Genomic DNA, 16375 nt, shown 5'->3' with positions numbered 1-16375 from the left:
GTTTGTAATGTGGTTTGTAATCTGAGAGAATGCAGGGAAGTGTGGTTGTTTTGTACAGTATGGTATAAGTAGTGTTTATACATATGTTTGGGATTGTGGTTCTGTGTTTTATATTGTTTATTGATGAAGAAATACTCCTATGTGAAAACTGTTAGAAGATATGATGTGGGATGATACGTATGAGGATGCTGGAATGAAGCCAGCGATTACATAGTGGAGCGGTTTGCCTGTTGTCATTTTTATGAATTGGTAGAGAGCTGTTTGCTGAAGAAAGGGGGTTGGATTAGATGACCTTTGAGGTCCCTTCCAACTCTGGCTGTTATAATAGTAATGTTGGTATTTGGGTTATTTGTGGCAGTAAATGTTGGGTTAGCTATAGAATGTAATAAAAAGTGTATAGCTATATTAGATAAAACTGTTGTGATTTAGAAGACAGGTAGTTTTGATAGTTTTGGATTGATGATTTCCTGTGGTGAAGGAAGGTGTTAGAGGCTGAAGACATTTGAATGGATTAGTATAAACTGGTAGGGTGTCTGTTTATAGTATAATTTTGTTTAGCTCCTAGTAAGTGAACTGGGAAAGGTTTTGTTAAAGGGGAATGTTTTACAAATGTAACAAAATTGGATAGAAGAGATTTAACAAGCAGTGGTAGTAAGCAATGTATGTGATAAGTAGGGGATTTTTTATATGCTGTCTGAGAAAAATAAAGCTGAATGATCGGTGTGACTGATTATAAGAAATGCTTGTATAAGATGTGGATTATTGAGTAAAGATGAGGTGCTGTAAAAGAGGCAGAGGGGAAGAAGAAGGTCAACTAATTTAACAGTGTGAGAAATATGTTGGACATGTGCATGAAAGGATGCATAACTGTTTTCCATTCATTGTGAAAGAAAGTTTGTTTTTGATTGAGTGTGAATGAGTGTATATACTAAAACATGGATATTGGAATAACATAAATAAGGGAATACAGTGGTTGGGACGAATAACCTGATACTGTTGATAACAAAAGTAAATCTGGTGTACCTGGTGAAGAAGGTACTCCAGGACAAGTTGATGCTAGTAGAAGTCATCCCTAGTGGTGTTGCTGGGTTTTTATTTTTTGTTTGGAATTACTTGGTTTTCCTGTTTAACCAGGAACCTCCAGGTGAGCCTGGTGAACCTGGTTAAATAGGGCCTCAAGGTTTTTGTGGTTCAATAGGTTCTTTTTGGAGAATCTGGATCTTGTGATCCGGGGTCTTATGGCAAATATGGTGGTACAAGGTTTAGGTGGTGATATTAGTCCCCACTGGTGAACCTGGTCTGATGGGTCTATGAGGTCTTCCAGGACAATTTGGAAGCCCAGGTCTAGGTCTTCCTGGTTCAACTGGACCTGATGGTTGCCCTGGTCCAGCTGATCCAGCTGGTCCACAAGGTGAACCTGGTAATATTGAATTCCCAGGACCAAAGGGTCTTTAATGGTGAACTTGGAAAATCTGGAGAGAAGGGTATTTCTGGATCTCAGTGTACTGTTTGAATTCAAAGGAATGAGAGGACTAATTGTAGTAGGTAACCTGCTGGCTGGTCATTTCAGTGAATTGAGTGAAAAAAAAAAATGCCAGCAGTTGAGATATGTATTTGGGTAAGAATTGAATCCTTTAAGTGGATGGGTGAAAGCATTTTTATTTGTAATGATAAATACTTAAGATAAGAGTGAATATAATAGTGAAACAAATATGCCTTGGTATGGAAAAGAATAATGTATATTAATAATGATAGAGGTACACGTTTTATGGTCCATTTAGTAAAATAGGGAACTGAAAAGGATTCCCTTCTGTCTGAGTGTATTTGGCAAAGGCTGGGGAGAAAATTGAATCCCAGAAACAGTATAAAGTTATAACAACTTTGAAACGTTTACCTTTAGCATTTGTATGTGTATAAATGATTGTGCAATGTATATTTAAGTGTGTAATACTGGAACGAGATGCACTGAGATGCTAAATTGTCTCTGAAACAACTAAAAGAAACTTGTCCCAGTTTTTTCTCGTTTAAGGTCTGACGGGCTGGTGACTTATTTACAAGTGCATAATTTTAAGAGTGAGGACTGATTCCTGAGTGAAAACTTAAAAGGACACAACTGGAAGTTTATTTGGGAATGTCCATTGAAAAGACTGATAATGATTGAGATGACTGTGCATGCCATGGACATATATGAAGGGTTTTATGCCTGAAGGAATGGACTTTGTCAATTTATCAGTGTCTCCCGGAAGCTGAGTGAGAGAAAGAAGGACTGAGAAACCTTTTAATGTTTTTTTTTTTTTCATAAATGGAACTTTGGAGGGTGGATTTGTGAATCTGGATAGGAATGTTTTATTTTGCCATTGTCATTCTCATAGAGAAGAGGATATATCTGAATAAGTCACATTTATGTTGTGTAAATTTGTGGATGTAAGCCCCTGAATTCAGAGTGTTAGTGTATACAATACTGTCACATATACACATGACATGCAACTATACGCTGGGGGGGCCTAGTACACATAATACATAGCAGCATGAATGTGATAATAAAGTTGGTGATTGTTTTGTGGAATGTTATACTGTACACAAAGGGGATGGGATCAGAGGCTGTGTTATCTAATCACTTGGTGATAGGATAGCAGCTCTGTTTCCATACCGGACAGGATCATTGGTATACACAAACATCATCACTAGCATTAATTGATCCAGATTTGAAAACTGGAATATGCCTCAGATCCACTTTCAGTAATGGAGTGCCAGTAGAAAAATATTCACAGTACAAATGTGGAAGAAAAAGGATTGGGATGAAGCTATGAAGTGGAAGTTATTTATAAGTAATATTTTTATAAGTATAGATTACACACCTTTATATAAGAAGTGTAGGATTATAGAAGAATAATTATTATTGCTATATCATGAAACAAAAACACCTTCCAAACTGGTATTTTTTATACAATGTAGCCTTAGCAAAACTGTGCAATAAGCTATGTGAATGAAATGAGACGAAGTTAAACAAGGGAGATGGGAGACACATTAAGAAAAGGGGAATTAACATATCCAGATACAATGCATATATGTCCCCTATTGTTTGAAGAAGTCAAGATTGTTATGAAATCTAACTTGCAAGGGTGATTACTTGGGATGCCCTAAATGGACAGAGTAAAATATGCCTGGTGATTGTAGGGAAATATGTTACCAGCTAATTAGTATGTAACATATAGGCATATAGGAACACAATTATCCATAGAGTTGCTGGAAAAGGAAAAAGCGGAAGCCCTAAGACAAGTGGGTTTTTAATTTGGTGACTTATATGTTCATGCTTATGCATTCTTGCAACTGGATTAGATGAGCCCTGCATAATAGACAAATCTAACATTTATGGAGGTAACATTTTTTTTGTAAACAAATGGGTCATTTGTGAAAGGGTAACTGAGAAGAAAAATCATTCTACACTATAACATGATAGTCATGTATTAGTAGGCATTACATAAACATGTCCCAGAAGGTGGAGAAATGGTATATGTACCCCATTATAAGCATATACCAAGCTATTGGCTTATTTAGTGGTCTATATTTACAAATGTTGTTTGATCAAGGCCCGGAGAATAGAATGTAATTGGTGACATATCCCACACTTATGGATAAGATACAAGGAGTAGTAAGGTGGGAGTAGTATAAACATATAAGATGATTTGTTGAGTATACGTCCCTGATATGCCTTAAGGAACTCAACCTAAGCAAATGAGGTATTGTACCTGTGCAATAGAAAGGGAGATAATGAATCTATAATGTGAAATAGAGTGACCATAAAGACATATGGATATAGCCATGGGAGATGAGTTATTCAAGTAGAAATAAAGCACAAGAAACTGTAGTTAAGAGTAGGATCATACAATGCTGCATCTAGTGACATATGGAACACTCCAACTCTTGGTTGCCAGACTTATTTGTAGGGGTTATTATAAACATTGTATTAAGTTATGTGTCTGTATCAAATGTATGCTGGTTTGCTGGGAGGCCCGCTGACATAAGGATGAATATCCCCACGAATTGGGTGGTCTGCATTGTGATAGACATGTTCTAAGAATTTGAATACAAAATTCTTAGAAGAAAGAGAGCAGGGATTGAGAAAATAATCTATAGAATCTATAGAATCTAGGCGTCTAAGGCCTAGATGGACACAAAACACTCTTATTAGAGTACTAAACTTCCGACCTTTTGGACAGTAGTTCTTGCCAGAAAAGCAAGAATGTACAAAAACATGTTTACATCCTGTATCAAGATGAAGAAATCCTATTGTTGAGGCCAATAAACATTCGTAAACAGGATAAATAACTTGATGGATTAATCTAGAGAGTTCCAAGGAACTATGATGAAATTGGATGCAAGACAACCCCATATATGGACAGGAGGAAGGGGGTGTAAATTAGACATGAAACTCCTATAAAAGATGGTTCTTGGAGTTAGGTACTTTACCTTTTTGAGTACACCTTTTGAGTGTCTTCAATTGGTCCCAATATGATACAGTGTTATTATATTGGTGTCTTTATGTTATGTGTTGATATATGTTATGTGTTGATATATGTTATGTTTAATAAATGTTTCTATGATATATATATCATGTGGTCTTTTAGCTTTTATTCTCATGGTCTGGGGAATTTTTTTAACATTCCTCCATTCTATCTTTATTTATTTCTGATATTTCAGGAATGTTAGGTTAGTCTAAACACACCTGTATATCTCGTTTCTCAATTTCATCTCTTTCGTATAGTTCCTGAAAGTATTCCATTATTATTTGTTTCTTCTCTTCCATCTCAAATTGTCTAATTCCTGATTTATCCCCTAATTGTTGTATATACTTTTTTATTTTTCTTTCTTTAATTTATATGCTAGCCATCTTTGGCTTGCTCAAAATTGTTGTGGTTAGCTCTGGCCCAGCTCCTGCCCGAAGGAATGTGGAGGTGGATGTGGGGGAAACATCCACATGCTACAGGTCTGTTTTGCTCCCGATAGAATCTGCCGACGAAGTCTCCTCTGACCAAGGAAGCATCAGTGACAGGGAAGAGGGGAGTTTGGCAGACAGCCCAGGAGATCAATCATCCTTATCATCCCTGGATTCTGAGCAAGAACTTATGATGGACCCATGCATGCGTAGAGTGATGCATAGGAGAGAACAACTGAAGGATTATTACAGGAGATAAGTGAGGCCACCTGTGGCTGGGTGGGGCTGCTGTAATTAGTGCTACAGATAAAAAGAGCAGCGTGCTGATTTAGCCTCATGGAAGTTTATCTGCTTCATAGTTTCATCAAGATCATGGTTTGCTGTTTCCCTGTTCAAGACTGTGTGTGGAATTTCTGGATTTTGGAATTTGGACTCAATTTCCCAGTTACTAGGTGAGAAATTGGATTGCATTTAACCTGTGCCTTGTGTGTACCAGAAGATCCCTTTGACATTTAAAAAGGGAGTTGTTTCTGCTTTTCTGTTGATAAAGATCTTTTGTTTTCTTTCTATCGTGGGGTGTGTGTCTGTTTGGGACTAATTACCCTGTCATTATGGGCGGTTGGGACATGCCAGCAGAACAGAATAAACTTTCACCAACCCCCAGACACATACCGTTCCAGAGTGAAGTGTTTTGGATTGTTTGCTTCTCTTTTTTCCGGCATTTATCTGATCATGGCTGCTGGTATGGTAGAAATGCAAGCAATCTTTGATGCTTTGAGGATGAAAATCCAAACTTTAACGCAGACAGTGCTGCAGTTGCAGAACCAGGTGGATATATTATCTCAGCAGCCTGTCATTCCACAGGTGTAGCCAGCAGCTCCTGCCCCACAGTCACTACCAAGGAGGAAATGCTTTGTGGCTCTGCCTGAAAAATTTTGGGGCGACAGACGCATGTTTGCAGCTTTCCTCAGTCAAGTGCATAACTGCCCCATTTTCCAAGAGAGGCAGAGAAGGTGGTGTTCCTCTGTAGTTCGTTGGCCGGCCCCGCTGCTTCCTGGGTGTCTCCATTTCTGGACAGAGATGATCCGATACTGCAGGATTATACCGCCTTTTGCGCCCAGTTGCAATGGCAGTTTTCGGATCTGGTGCGGGAGCAGACGGCCACGAGGGCGTTGAAACAGCTGAAACAAGGTTCACGCCCAAATCACCTAAATTGTATTTCATGTCTAATCAATTTTGCGGTTAAGTAATGTAAATCTCTTCTCACACATTCTTTTTGGGACTTGTTTTAGTACTATAATCTCTTTTCCCTTATATACCAATGATCTTCCTCTTGTATGCCTGTATATTTCATCTCTCTGTGTTTTTTTTCTAAACCAAATATGGACCTCTCTGGGTAATTGATGCCTTTTTGCATAGTTAGCTTGTATCTGGTAAACTTCATCAGTACATCTGTTCAAATCTTCTTCATCTATTCCCAATTCTTCTGATAATATTTCCAATATACAGTGATCCCCCGCTCGTTGCGAGGGTTCCGTTCCAGGAGCCCCCGCAACGAGCGGGTTTTCGCGAAGTAGCGATGCGGAAGTAAAAACACCGTCTGCGCATGTGCAGATGGTGTTTTTACTCCCACAGCGCTAGCGAGGAGCCGAAGATTGGGGGCGGCGCGGCTGTTTGCCGCCGGCATGGAGGGCTTCCTAGCAGCCCCCCAAACCCGGGTTGGGGGTCCGGGGGGCGCTGTCTCTCGGCGCTTTCGAGCCGAGTCCGGGAGCGAACTCGCTCACGGACTCGGCTCGAAAGCGCCGAGAGAGAGCGTGGACAGGCCCGTTCCTGGCGCTGTCTCTCGCCGCCTTCGAGCCGAGTCCGGGAGCGAACTCGCTCACGGACTCGGCTCGAAAGCGCCGAGAGAGAGCGTGGACAGGCCCGTTCCTGGCGCTGTCTCTCGCCGCCTTCGAGCCGAGTCCGGGAGCGAACTCGCTCACGGACTCGGCTCGAAAGCGCCGAGAGAGAGCGTGGACAGGCCCGTTCCTGGCGCTGTCTCTCGCCGTCTTCGAGCCGAGTCCGGGAGCGAACTCGCTCACGGACTCGGCTCGAAAGCGCCGAGAGAGAGCGTGGACAGGCCCGTTCCTGGCGCTGTCTCTCGCCGCCTTCGAGCCGAGTCCGTGAGCGAACTCGCTCACGGACTCGGCTCGAAAGTGCCGAGAGAGAGCGTGGACAGGCCCGTTCCTTGGCGCTGTCTCTCGCCGCCTTCGAGCCGAGTCCGTGAGCGAACTCGCTCACGGACTCGGCTCGAAAGCGCCGAGAGAGAGCGTGGACAGGCCCGTTCCTGGCGCTGTCTCTCGCCGCCTTCGAGCCGAGTCCGTGAGCGAACTCGCTCACGGACTCGGCTCGAAAGCGCCGAGAGAGAGCGTGGACATCGCCCGTATCTAGAAGAAGTTGCCACCCAAGCGCTCTTGCCCGGCGGGAGGCGAAGCATATGGGTGGGGGGGCTGTCAGGACACCCTCCCACCCCAGCACTTTGCATCCCGCCGGCAAAGAGCAATAAGGCAGCAGCTTCTGCCGGACACGGGCAATGGGCGGGACAGAGAAGCGGGAAGAATCAGGAGGTTCCTTTGGCGGCTGGAGGCTGCCTGGCACCCGCTGCAGCCAAAACAACAAAGCCAGGCAGCCCCCAGCTGCCAAAGGAGCCTCCTGATTCTCCCCGCTTCTCTGTCCCGCCCATTGCCCATGTCCGGCAGAAGCTGCCTCCCGTGCCGATGTTCCCCGCCAAGCCCAGTTCGGCTTCCCTGGCTGCTTGGCCGGAGGGGGGGGGGGCTCGGCCAAAAGGGGCTGGAGACGCAGCGATTTGCCTCCCGCCCCTCGCCCCTGTGCCACCGGCACGTCATCTTCCCTCCCAGACAAAAAGGCCGGCCTTTGGGGATGAAGGGGTGTGTTCAGCTCTGCGTCTCCAGCTCCTTTCGGCCGAGCGCCCCCCCCCCCCGGCCAAGCAGCCAGGGAATCCGAGCCAGGCTTGGCAGGGAACATCGGCACGGGAGGCAGGAGACGATCGGGCGACCGGAGCAGCAGCCAGGGGAGCCGAGCCGCGTATGGCGGTGACGGCGGCCGTCTCCTGCCTCCCGCGCCGATGTTCCCCGCCACGCCCGGCTCGGCTTTCCTGGCTGCTTGGCCGGGAGCTGGATGCTGGTGGTGGCGGAGGAAGGCGAATGCGGCTTGGAAGCTGGGAGGGGGGCAGAATATGGGAGGAGAGAGGCTTGCAATAGAGGGTGGAGGAAGCGGCCATGGGAGGGCGAGCTGCCTCAGGGAGGAGGATCGGGCGGGACCAGGTGGGGGCTGGAATTTCTCCGCCAGGGCGAAGGGCGGGCGAGCGGGTGCTGGGGAGGGCTTCTCGCCCTCCCGACAGCAAGAGGGGGGAGCGAACGGCATGGGCAGGCGAAGGGCGGGCGAGCGGCAGCGAGGAGTTTGCGTGGGCGGTGGGGAAACTCCTCGCTGACGCCAGCAAGAGGGGGAAGACCCAGGGAAGCCGCTGCCATCTACGCATGCGTGCCCGGCACGCATGCGTAGATGGTATTTTTGACTTCCGGGTTGAAAAATAGCGAAGTACCCTGTTCGCAATGGTTGGGGACGCAATAAACGGGGGATCACTGTAGTTGTGAATATATTTTCTTCTTTCACCTCCAGAATATTTTGTAATCTTAAGTAGAAGGAAGCTTTTTTCAAATTCTAAATGAGCAATTCCAATTCTTTATTGATTGTTTTAAGTTTTTCTTCTGTTTTGTTTACACTTGTTTTCGTATCTTTTTCCTTCTATTTTCTTTATTTCTGTCTCATGTCTGGTCACTGTCTCTTGCATTCCTTCTATTTTGGAGTTGAGTTTTACAAAATTTTCTTATACTTCTTCAAATTTTTGCCTGGTTTCTTGGTGATTTTGCAATATTGCCTCTTGGGTTTCATTCATAGATTCTTGTTGCTTAATCATAAATTATTGTATTTTATCCAGGGAGTTTTCTGGTGTCTGTAGTGTAGGAGCTTCTGAAACACTAGGTTCAGTAACAGTAGTGGTAGTAGATTTTTGCATAGCTGGTGATGACATCATCAGTGTCGACTTCTTGATTTTCTTAGTTAAGGTTGAGGAAGTTACCGTATTTTATCCGTCTAAATTTCTTGTAATTCTTATATATAATATAATTAATGCTATTATATTTTATATTAATTCTTATTCCTAATTAATTTTACATTAATTTTATATCTCTAAATATAGTTAATTAGTTATTAGTTATAGAATTATCACAGATAATAAAGAGATTAAATGGATTTAAATAGATTACCAAAAAAAAGAAGTAGGGGAAGAAAAATAGTTAAACCAGTAATAAATTCTATGTTAATATCAATTATATATTAAAAATAATAACTAAACAGTAAATCAATTTCCACTAAACAACTTAATAATTAATTATTAAATATCAGCCTTAATAGCAGATCATTACTTATATAATAAATATAGAATTTAGAAATTCATATAGTCCAACTTTATCTCATGGTTTCAATTCATTCAGGATATTTAATCTAAATCAGGATTCACTTATAAGTCACAAAGTTCAAAATTCATATAGTTCTTTATGTCTGTGCAATTTAAAAGTTTTTGTGTAGACCAATTGTTTCCACTATGCAAACAAACAATATGTATAATCTTCATAGAGAACTCAAGTCAAAGTCCACTAATTAATATTTTGCAATTATTAAGTCAATACCAGGTTAATCACCATTTTGTTCAGTATTATTCTTACGTGCTCATTTAGGAGAAACCAAAATGTCATCTTGCACACTGTCCCACTGTTCTGTTAAATCGCCACTTTCTGGGATCCACTCTTCCACCACCTCTGTTGCCCCTTTCTTCTTCTTAAATCTCCTTAATTAACAAACTTGCAGCCACAACACAAGGAATCCCTTTCTGTCACCTTGTGGTCTCTCAGCTCTCCATCTGTCAATCAATCTCCTTTCTCCGTCTCCATCTCCCGTTCACTGCCTCTTCCCTTCCAATCACTGCTTTTTCACAGATAGAACTATAGCCCAATCTGCATCTCAATATATACTCAGCTCACAACATAGAAAAACCTGATCCTCATCAGCTGGACAAACTCAGTAACATCATCAAACTCAGGGGCTCCTTCATCATGTAGCTCTGCAACCCATTCCGCAGCTTCCCCTCATTCATTCCCTCTGATATTCTGTCAACTAGTTGCTGATTGCTTGAAACATATGCCCATATTCTCTAATGTCTGGCCACATGCTGTGGAGGAAATAAGCTAACATTTTAGGGTCCCCATCAAACGTGGCTCAAAAATGGGGCTGTGAAAAGGGGATGGACCCCTATGATCAGAGCACTCCTGTGTTGAAGGGGGGCTCCTCCTCAGTCCGATCCCACTGGCAGGAGGCGGCTGCACTGAAGGCAAGGCACATACCCCCGGGGCTGCTGCGGAAAAAGGTTACTATACTGTCCCACAGTCTGGGAGGAGGCTAGGTGCTCATTGACATTGCACCCATCCTATTACACGGACAAAAACCACTCCCAGTCGTGCCACAACTGGCAATGCCCCTGGTTCCTGCCTTCCAAGTTGGGGGCTTCCAAAACTGGGTCGGGGTGCCATCCTTAGCTCACAATGAAGGGTCACCTAGATGTTCTTCAATCCTAAAATGGAAACTCTTGGGGTTTCACTTGCTACAGTCTGAAAAGAGGGTCCCCTACTTCCCAGGGCCCCCATGCCCAATTTTGGGAAGGAGAACGTGGTGAGAGGCCGAAGCCATTTGGGGGGTTCAGGACCCCTTTTGGGATGTGTCCCTCTTATGCTTAGGCATTTGAATTGGTCGGGGAGATCCACCTGTGTTTGACTGTGAAACATCAGTGGGTCTGCGAGACACCGACATTCTCCCAACGTTCACGATCCTCCCGTATGCTTCCAACTGGTGCTGAACAAAAGCCAGCCATTGCTCTCTGGAAATAATTTGTTGTGGTTTTCCCCCTCATGCAACCACCCCTCCCAAATTCCCACAGTACTATTCATGCTTTTGGCAGGCCAAAGTCTCCAACTCAAAATGATGGCTTCAGCTTGACAATGAGTTTGGCTTCTCTAGGGGGCATAAACAGTGGCCAGTATATGAAGCCCAAAACATTTTTAGAGACCTAAATTTTCTCAGCCTTTTTAGCTTTAGAATACTTGAGGCTAAATATAGACAGGTCATTTGATGAACTTTATAAGGAAAGGATGAAACTGTAAGACAAACTCTACAGATAGACTTTATTTGTTTAGCAATTGTTCAAATTTATGGCAGCATGAGAAAAGTAATTATGGCTTGTCTTTGAGTTTATGTTAAATATAGCATTTGTCTATTCCATGGTCATCTTACAACTAGCAGTCAATGGAGACAATGGAGACTACAATCACAAATTGTAGTCACATGACATCTGAAGTTAAGTGAGGACTACCTATATTCATTACGTCTGGTGTAAATCCATTGCTTTCCTCCATCTGAGAATCTTTAGATTTATATCTATACCATCTGCCCACCGAATAATGGATATTGTTTGAAGCACACATCATCAGCTTTGAACTGAATCTGGCTACAGTTGCCACACAGAGGGGAAAGTGTAAGACTCTCCGAGTCTTCGGAGAGGGGCGGCATACAAATCTAAGTAATAAATAAATAAATAAATTACAGTGTTCCCTCGATTTTCGCAGGTTCAAACTTCGCGAATAGCCTATACCACGGTTTTAAAAAAAATATTAATTAAAAAACACTTTGCGGTTTTTTCCTATACCATGGTTTTTCCCACCCGATGACATCATATGTCATCACCAAACTAATAATTTTTGCAAATAAATAACAAAAAAATAATTATTGTTAATAATTATGTTTATAAATATCAGGATCACTAAGTGTCTTATTCAATGGTGAGTACCAGTAATAATGGTGAGTAAATGGTTGTTAAGGGAATGGGAAATGGTAATTTAAGGGTTTAAAGTGTTAAGGGATGGCTTGTGATACTGTCCATAGCCAAAAATGGTGTATTTACTTCGCGGAAATTCGACTTTCGCGGGCGGTCTCAGAACGTATCCCCCGCGGAAATCGAGGGAACACTGTACTAGACACAACAAAGAGCTTTCTCATGAGAACCAAGGTCATATCCACTGCCAACCGATAAGTTGGTGAAGGAGTGTCTGAAGAGACCACCAATTAATCCAATTGGCAAATGTGACCTGTGACACTTGGGGATGGGGTTATTTCCTAATTTAATTATACTGAAACCATGGAAAAGATTTAGATTTCAGTTTCCATTGAAGCTGTGCTGATATGATGTAATTAAAGAAGATATTTCAGAAGTAGCCAAGTCTCAAAGTTCTGATTTGCTTGATTTAGTTAGTTGAAGCCTTGACACACACTACTTCAAGAGCCTTAACCAAGTGAGATGACATTTTTGTGATGAATGATATCCAAATGAATTTTCCATAGGAAAAGGTCCATAAAATAGACAAAACAAGAAGATCCAATTTATCCCTGGTAGAAGTGCAAGAGGGTTTTATCAAGTGGTAAAGATGCCTTTTTTCCAGGTGGATGCTGTTAATCCATTTGATGGATTTAGCATCTTATTAAAGTGCTACACCAACATATTTATTCTTTTTCAGGATTAAGTGTCAGGTATGTGGTGACAGCTTCCAGGGTAAATGGAAGCTTTTGCTTTTTTTTCTGTCAAAAACTCAGAAGAATAATCTGAGCCTGTTCTATCATGTTTTGATTACCTCAATGGACCATGTATGCTGTACACAGGCTACTTAGCTGGGTGTTAAACAAACAGCCTAATCTGTCACATCAAGCAGGCGAGGCAACAGGTAATACAGTACATTAAATGGGACCCACAACCCTTCCAGCTGCTGCCCTGGTGAGTTTCCCCACTTTAAGACTTAATTTTTGCCAAAGTACCAATTAATGAGGACTGCCCACAGGGTCTGTCCTGCTGCCATCTGATGTCAGTCACTTGGAGAGACGAAGAGCAGCTGGCTCTTCATTAAAGGGACAAAACAGAACAAATATTTATTCTTGCTCCACACCTTCCCCAAGGGGGCTGATAGGGCCAAGCTGGCAGATGCAAGGCAGTGAACACTGTTGGGGGAAGTGTGTTGAGGGAGGAGATGTGCTCCGGAGGATTTGCATGTCAAAGAGGAATTTGTAGAAGAGGAGAGTTACATCCCCTAGCCTTTGACTTCCCTTTCTATTAGCTTGTAAAGCAGCCTTGGGGCTTCCTAGGGATTAGGGATGGTAGATCAGCTGGGTCCTGCAATATCACTGTTTCTTGTATTTCAAAATGACATCTCATGACCCACTGGGATAGGGCAGTGAAGATTACTCTTTTACAGCTGGACAAAGTTCTGTCTCTCACATTTTCCCCAGCAAAAGAATCATTCTAGTTGGATTGGTTCAAGAAAAATGGATTGAAGTAGCCCATTCAGTTCCAGTGTTGCTTGTCCATGCAGGTAAAGACCATGCAAAGTAAGTGTGCAATACTGGTTCCCCTTTCCTGATCTGTAACCCTTCATGCATGTTCCATTCATTTGGAATTGGGCTGAAGGCTGGCTTTTGTGGATTCATCAGAAAAAGCCAAAGAGACTTAGATAGCATCATCTGAGGCTATTTTTCCCCTAAAGCTTTCTCCAAACATTGTTTTATTTTGGGATTATTGGGGGTTGTGGGCTGTTAATTTAAAAAGGACACGTTTCTAATCTTTTCACAGACCGCAATCCAGCAGGAAGAGGGGAGCAGAGGAAAGGGTAAGAAAGGAAGCCTGGAAGAACAAAAAAAACACAATCATAGATGCCCAAAACAACACAATTCCTATGAAAAAGAAAAACAGTCAATTAATACTTATCTACATTTCTTACTTAATTTAATTTCTTACTTACAGTATACAGTATACTCGAGTATAAGTTGATATTTTCAGCACAAAAAATGTGCTGAAAAATCCAACCTCGACTTATACTAGAGTCACTGACTTTCACTGACCTGAAAACTGTCCCAAAGCTCTAGTTCTGATGTGTAAGGCAGGGAGGAAAGAAACCTCATGGCTGGCAACACGAGGTTTTTTTTTCTTTCTGCTCTTGCTACCCCTCAGCTGCCTGATTGGCAGCAGGCTGAACCAATCACAGCTCCTTCTCTACACAGAAAGGAGGTACTGAGAGAGCTATCTGATTGGCAGCAGGCTGTACCAATCACAGCTCCTCCTCTGCAGGAAGCACTGGGGGAAGGAGCGGGAGGGTTGAAGAGACTTTCAGAACGAAGAAACCATGGCTTTCTCTTCTGATCAAGCCAGCAACACTATTTTACAAGTAAATAAAATGTACAAGTAAAATGTAAGTTACCCATTTAAATTTGATTAACAGGATAGGTTATTTTGTAAGAAAATGTTGCTTAAAGTGGGGATAATTCTGTGTAATTAAACTTTTTCTTCCAGCTATACTTATCCTACCCAAGAGGATTGTTAATGCTGACTTGTTTAAAACAATACAAAGGTTAGGATAATATAATAGTATGAATTTTGTCATTAATCATTTGTTCTACATAATTAATATGAATAGATTTACCTTTTTTAAAGAGTATGGTTTCTCCTCATGCAAGATAAATATCATGTAGAAGAAATATTTTACAATTAATGATTGAGTAACCCCCCAATTGTTATTTACTGATCTATTGAGATAGTAATAATGATTTTAACTTATGAAATACGTTTTAAATGGAGAATCTGAATATTTATGATATGGAAGTTTGATTTAAGCAATTGTTTTGAAAGAATATATGAAATCCCAATTATTAAGAAAATTATAATGATATTGTAATGAAGATTAAGATAACAGGTTTTAAGATTAAGATAACATTCCTAAAGATATTTTAAGAGGTTTTTGGAATTTAAAAAAAAGGAAGATTTTGGAAGGGGAGGAGGAAAGATGCAAGAAATAAAAAACATTTTGGAAGGAAAAAAGTTACATAATATAATAATAACAACAGGGTTGGAAGGGGCCTTGGAGGTCTTCTAGTCTAACCCCTTGCTTAGACAGGAAACCCTACACTACTTCAGACAAATGGGTATGTAACATCTTCTTTAAAACGTCCAGTGTTGGAGCATTCACAATTTTTGGTGGAAGGCTGTTCCACAGATTCATTGTTCCAACTTTCAGGATTTTTTTCCTTAGTTCTAAGTTGCTTCTCTCCTTGTTTAGTTTCCACCCATTGCTTCTTGTTCTGCCCTCAGGTGCTTTGGAGAATAGGTTGACTCTTTCTTCTTTGTGGCAAACTCTGAGATATTGGAAGAATGCTATCATGTCTCCCCTGGTCCTTTTTTTCGTTGAATTAGATATACCCAGTTCCTGCAACCGTAAAAAATATGTTTTTTTTATTCTCCTACAAAAACAATTTTAAGAAGCTACAATAGAAGAATATTCCATTTTTATAAGTTACCAGTAGCCACTGTATTTTCCACCCTGGACTTATATTCGAGTCAATAAGTTTTCCCAGTTTTTGTGGCAAAAGTAGGTGCCTCGACTTATAATTGGGTTGACTTATACTCGAGTATATACGGGTAATTAAATTTCAGTCAATTTGACAAAAAAAAAATCTAAATATTCTCTATTTTCAATCAATTAAAAATAATTAACAACATTAATCTCCCCAACAATTCTAAATTCAATTCCATTTATGCATTAATCCAAATCAGTATCACCTACTACATATCTTATTATAATCAATACTTCTAACTTTATTGTAACAGATCAGAAATTCCTAAATTCATATATCTAAATATAAAAAATTATTAAAGTTAAAAAAGAGCAAACAAAACAATACTCCAAGTGTAATCAACCTGTCAAGCTTCCAGTCAGAATGTAGACAAATAAAACTCAAAGTCCTTTTTATAAAAGTTCAAAAGTGAATTTATCAAAATCAGAGCTAGAAGCATCGAAGGAAAGCAAAGTCAGATTTACATCTCCACCCCTTGTCCAGTCAGTGAAGCAGTGGAAGTAATGTGCCAGTGCCTGGAGGCTGGTGGGGTCTGGATGGGTGTCAACAGACTCAAACTCAACCCTGATAAGACGGAGTGGCTGTAGGTTTTGCCTCCCAAGGACAATTCCATCTGTCCATCCATTACCCTGGGGGAGGAATCACTAAGCCCCTCAGAGAGGGTCCGCAACTTGGGCATCCTCCTCGATCCACAGCTCACATTGGAGAAACATCTTTCAGCTGTGGTGAGGGGGGCGTTTGCCCAGGTTCGCCTGGTGCACCAGTTGCGGCCCTATTTGGACCAGGAGTCACTGCTCACAGTCACTCATGCCCTCATCACCTTGAGGCTTGACTACTGTAATGCTCTCTACATGGGGCTACCTTTGAAAAATGTTCGGAAAC

General features: G+C 41.8%; 1 long non-coding RNA gene across 1 annotated transcript; it reads left to right on the top strand.

The window, feature by feature from the left end:
• The first annotated feature begins 833 nt into the window (after positions 1–833).
• LOC139174872 (uncharacterized) lies at positions 834–4610 on the top strand. The gene is made up of 2 exons (XR_011560442.1): positions 834–1315; positions 1349–4610. It is a non-coding gene; the product is annotated as an uncharacterized lncRNA (long non-coding RNA).
• Positions 4611–16375: the final 11765 nt, after the last annotated feature.

The sequence above is a fragment of the Erythrolamprus reginae genome, chromosome 12 (genome assembly GCF_031021105.1).
Source record: "Erythrolamprus reginae isolate rEryReg1 chromosome 12, rEryReg1.hap1, whole genome shotgun sequence".
Classification (NCBI taxonomy): Eukaryota; Metazoa; Chordata; class Lepidosauria; order Squamata; family Dipsadidae; genus Erythrolamprus; species Erythrolamprus reginae.
The sequence above is the reverse complement of the archived record's forward strand: the minus strand, read 5'-3'. Positions and strand labels throughout refer to the sequence as shown.